Consider the following 6,000-nt stretch of genomic DNA (forward strand, 5'->3'; position numbering starts at 1 on the left):
TGGAGTCCTGGCTCAGACAGGATATTTAACACCCGCAGATCAAAAATGTAAAGCTTTTACCTTCCCAGTACAATAAACTCAGCTTTAAGAGCCTTGTTATTCCTAGATTTAATAGCTCAGCCTTTTTTCTTTTTTTTTTTCCCCTATTTACAACCCCTGCAAACCAAAGAAAGAAAATAGTATTGTTGTGCAGACCATAAATACTGTTGCTGCGGATCTATTTCATACTGGGAGAAACTACACATAGATTCTCAACCAGAGGCATATTTTCGTATCATCCATGTTTACCGGCACACTGTGAAGCTGCTGTCACTGACATAGCACAGTAGCTGTGTACCTGAGTGAAAGGAAATAATTTCCTCATAGGCAAAAAGGATGCTCATCCTGCTGTGGGTAATCACGGCAATTTCCATTTAGTTAGCATTTCCCCAACCATCCTTTGCAGTGCTCTTTGATATCATGCTAGCGGTAGCCCAAGGTCACTGCCTGTCTGAGCTGCTGTTTTGCCAGCAGTGTTTTTACACTGAAGCATGGGATGAACTGTTTGTATCAAACTATTACCAAAAAAAAATGAGGCTGAACGCATCTCTTATGAAAGAAAGATACTGACAGTCCAAGTATTGACTCCTTTATTTGTATGTGCACATAGCTTGAGAGTGAGCTAACGCCTAGATCTTGCCAATGACCTCAACCTTGATCTGGAGGGACCATTTATTCACCAGCAAAACATTCATTCTCGGTGCAAACTGGTCCTGGGACTGCTACCTCCGTGACATTTGGTCCTCTATTAATAAACACACAGGACACAAAATTACAGTGATTTTGTCCTCTCACCGTTTGGAGTTGTATGTCATGCACGCAAGCACCATGGCTACTCCTGAGGAACTCTAAATTAGAAATCATCATTCAGTGGCTTTGCAGATCCCACAAAGGAATTATGGGCAGTCCCGAGGCAAACAAGGGCTGGGAAAGCACAAGAGACAGACACAAAGGCGAGCGCAACGAGAGGAGCTGGCCTTCTTTGAGCTGGGGTAAAGGCATTCCTCGTGTCCACATGAGGAGCATATTGCGGGTCCCTTCTCCTCGCAGCTCAGAAACCACCATTTTGCAGTCACACCAGGGATAAGATGGTGGATCAGACGGGCACACACCCGCCTCAGCACCAGCGCTCCTCAGCAGCCTAGCTCTTTTTCTAATTATTATGAAGTGGCAATAGATTTTAGATTAGGAACAAGACAGGAAATGAGAGGAAAATCCTGTGTGCATCTGGCAAACACACAGGGTAAAAATTAACCTTGACGCTCTAAGCAAACAACACATACATGCATGTGAAAGCAGTCTCCATTTGAATTCTGTAATCACCATAAGCTGTACTTCCATCTTAACCTTTTGATTTTGAAATCTAACACAAAATGTGCCACGGTGATGCTGTGGAAGCCAATGAAGTATTTTTTAAAATAAAACCATATAGCAGAAATAATTGCGTCCAACTTGGAGCAGGAATTAGCCTGCCACTGCAAATGATGAGCCTTGCTTTATAAGAAGGGGGCTTAAAATACAATGATTTAACAATTTGAAGGGATGGTTATTTTCATTTAAACAGGCCTTTGCTTGGTATATGTCCCCTTGGGGATGTAATGAAGGTTAACAACTTACATGTGGGGAGAAAGGATTTTAGTGATTAGGGAAATTGCCAGCTCAGTTTGTGTGAGCGTGCACGTGGCAGACAGAGCGCGCTTCCCCCCCATTTGCGACACTGCTGCACAAAATGTGTGTAAATGAAACATTTCTGGGTAACTGGTATGTAATAGAGAACGCAGTCCACCAGGGGCTGAGCTGAAATAGTGCATACCGGGCTCTGGACCTGAGCTGGTGCCATATCAGGTGTCACAAGGGAGACAGAGATTTTGCCTTTGGAGCATAAGCATCTTAGCAAAATTATTGCCCTGACAAAATAATGCAGATCACATACTGGGCTCAGGCAGTCAGACCGGCAGCTCCAAGAGGCAGAATCGATCATCTTTTTTGTCTCTAATGCAGCAGTGTTTTTGTACCAAGCTTAATATGTACTCCACTCAATCTACATTCAAAACTCAGAAGAGACTTCAGCTGAATTTTCCTCTGCAGTGTTTCCCTTTATAAGATTTGTTATTAAATTACTTTATAATTGATTTGTTTTTAAGCAGCAAATCAGAGTTCTGCTTTCAACCAAAACCAGCTGTCTACTTGCATTTCTGTGCATTCTTGACTCAGTGTGACAATTACCAGGGGAAAAACATCCCTTTACAATATTGAATGCAGTCCTGCGCCTGGACATTCAACAATATTCATTGGCCCATATAACTTAAACAAGAGCAGTTTGTTAGCCTAATAAATCCAAGATTTGGGCTGAGAAATAAGGATGCTGTCAATAACCCTTTAGTCAGATAATAGAAAGGGGATTATGTGATTATTCTGTCAAAAAATTAGGTTTTGTGCTTTTAATTGGCATCATATCCTGTCATAAGTCTGTAGGGTTTAAATCACAGTCCACCATGTTTGAGTGAGAAGGAAACCTAATAGTAAATCCTTTCATCCCAGAGCCTATAGGGTTTTTATGTGAAGTCCTAATTTCTGCTAAAATACTTCCAAAGAAAGACAACAGGAAACAGTAAACATGGCAACACCACAAAAATACTTTTCCGATGCACTATTTCTGTCAGCATTCAAAGAATAAGTTGTACAGGCTGGAAAGGAAACTGCTGTATCATTAAAACCCAAGCAGGCTCAAACAGCCGCCCTTTTGTAAAATTGCCCCCCTCCCCTCCATCTCTCATAAATCTTGTTTCAAACTGGGCTAAAGCCATGGATTGACTTTGCCTCTTGCAGTAATGGCTTGAAACTGTTGTGCATCACAGTTCTGCGTTCAAAGGGGATCAAGAGTATTTAACAACAACTTCTGGTGCAGGATGCAATTATAACTGACAGCCAGATGTCTGCCCTGTCTGGTACAGCAAGCCGAGAAGAGATTGCAAATGGTCCTGAGACCTTTGGATCTAAACAGTGCGGCCAAGTGAGTGATACACAGATAAACAACCGTACCACAAATCACTGACACCAACCAAGGGGTTGCTGGTACTGATAAAGATTTTAAATGTTGAGCAGCAGCTGACCCTTCCACCCTCCCATCTCTGATTTTTTTACTGGCCACAAACAAAGCACGTTAGTGGAAAAGTCTGTTTATATATCCGCTGCCAGAAGTCCATCTTGCATGGACTTTGTTTAGTTTACAAAGGTTAACTGAGCTGCAGTGAAAGATATTTGATATTTTGATTAAATGAAATGTCTGAAACATTTTTAGCAAATCCTGTAGTACAGAGTGTTCCCCCAGGTATATCACCTACCAAAAACATTTGGAAATGGACTAACCATAAAAATGGACCTTTTTTTCTCCATGGTTTGATTCGATCACTGTACATACGAGGCATTGCTCTCATGTAAAAATATGTTTCTGACTGAATGAGAAGCAATTTTTATAGATTTCTCTCTCTTCACAAAGCATCGTATCTTATGTGTACACACACCTACTGGCTTACTGAGCACAGACTTACATGGGAATACTCTGAAAAATATACCAAGCTTTTGGGAAATCAGCAGAAACCACTCATCCTCATATCCTTTACTAATATTCACTATGAGACCAACCAGCTCAAAGGCTTTAGAAGGAACTAGAAAGTTTTATTGGTTTTCTGTTGGCAGCAGATCAGGCCCTATCTGACTCCTGTGACATTTTTAAAAGGATCAGTGTTAGCCTACAGGGAAATGGCTATAGTGTTTGGTCAGTAACAATTTGATACAGTGGAGACATGCAAAAAATGTGAACAAAATATAGGCTAATTTCTCGAAGACTTTTAAACTAAGCATTGTATTTGATTTGCCTTTCTATCACCTATTTTTCCAGTGATACTGTCTTTTAAAACATCTTACTGGTAACAAATTTATCTGCTTTGAATTACTTTGCATTCTGTAACCGGATTTTATTGAATTTAAAACAAACAAACTAAGAAACACAACTCCAACCAACAACAACAAAAGAGGATGTCTAGGAGACATCTTTTTCTTAAGTCCTAGTGAGAAAATTCACTGCATCACTTTATCACAGGTCTTCAGCATGTCACAAAGACAGGTCTGTGCAATCTCATTAAAATGAAAGATAAGGGACTCTGTAATATACGTCATCAGCGATAGGAAAATTCCAATTTTGAAAGAGAACCCCATTCCAAATATCAGGCTTGAAGGATTTTGTTTCTAGAAACTTTTTTCATGTTGGCTCGATGTCACTGTGATAAAAAGGATGTCACTTTAAACACGGCAAGCTGATGTGCAAAGCTGTCCACTGAATGAATGGCCAAAACTTTTTTTTTTTGGAGCTGATTCAACTCATCTGAAACTGACCAAATCCTTGCCCGTTGCTTGAGCCAAACCTATTTTGTGAAGAGGTGAAGGTTGACTGCGAACCTTTGTCACCTTCATTCTATCGCTGGCTTTTAACCTGTCCTGCTCGACCCTTATTCCGACAGCAGGCACCGCCTGTTTTGTCATCACCATGCAGGAATTTAAATGCACCTGACCCATACAACACATAGAGCTGTGAACTTTTCAGAAATATTATACTTACTGCTATGATATGAGAGACTTGGGCTAAGGTGTGAACAAACAGTGCAGCTGACGACAGGTTTTGCTGAAGGTGGAGATACATCTTGACTGTATTCATTCAGCAAAACAATTTTCACTGAAAAAGAGCCTCTGGAGCAAAGCCATGCTGTGTGCTGCTAATCTGGGTGCTGCTGCAGCATCCTGCAGGCTGTGGTGCAAACATGCCTTAGCAGACCTTCACGCTAAGAGAAAAGGCCTCAGCTCGTGCTACACAGCAGCATCAGGCTGCATTAGTAGCGAGAAAGCACTGCAAACCAAAAATTTTTTAAGTGTGAATGAAGATAAAGGCCATAGATTTCCTCCAGGAAAAAGAAGTTGCTGAGAATATGATGTGAAAAGAAAGACTGTTAAGTTTGAATCTTCTGTAAAAAGATCACACTGTGGGAGGGATCTTGGGCCAAGTGATGGCAACGCTTTGGCTGGCGTTGGTGTCCAGGGAGTAATTCATGAATGGCTCAAGAAAGCCTCTGGAGTCTTTTTTAAATCAAACTAGCACACGAACACATGCTGAGTTTTAGCATTCCTGCTGCTTCTTCAAGTTTGTCATTTTAATAAGCTTTGAATGGTCACATAGCCCAAATCCATTTTGATGTGGTGAATTTTGTTTGTAATAGTTTTTAAAGCTAATGATTACTGCATAATATCATGTATGGGACTCTTCTTGGGAGCAGCCTTTGTATACATGAGAAACTTTTAAACAGCTATTGCAGTGTAACATATTCCTTGCTACAGTACTTCTAAATGGCATTTTAAGCTCCTGGTAGTTCTCATCGATATGGGAGATATAAATATCTCCTCACGCTTGCCTCAGGGTGTGCCAGGAAAGCAGTGCACACCGGAGGTCAAGGGGGAGAAGAAAGCAATAGCAGGCCTCTCTCTGCCCTGCCTACCACCCCAATAGCAGGGCTGGGAGTGGGAAAAGGAAAGAGGGAGATGCGGTGTGGTCTGAGACCAACGTGGGCTGCCAGCAGTCATCATTATGCTTCCCCAAAGGCAGAATCTTGGTCAATAACAGTGATGCTTGACGTTGCTCCTGTTCCCAACTACCCAGGAAATCACAGAGCTCCTTCTCCAGCAAAGAGCCAAAGGGAAGGCTGCACCTCATGCAGCAAAAGCACAGGACAGGAGCAGGGTACTACACATCAGAACAGTCTCTGGTCCATAAATGCTCATCAGGTTGAATACAGCAGTCTAGTAAGGGTTACCCATATATGGTGGGAGGTTCTCCAGTTGGGTTAACTGCCTGTAATTCCTATGGCTGAGAACTGTGCCTCTGTAGTTATGCTGAGTTGGATGTTTCAAAGC

Source organism: Meleagris gallopavo, chromosome 7 (assembly GCF_000146605.3).
Source record: "Meleagris gallopavo isolate NT-WF06-2002-E0010 breed Aviagen turkey brand Nicholas breeding stock chromosome 7, Turkey_5.1, whole genome shotgun sequence".
Lineage (NCBI taxonomy): Eukaryota > Metazoa > Chordata > Aves > Galliformes > Phasianidae > Meleagris > Meleagris gallopavo.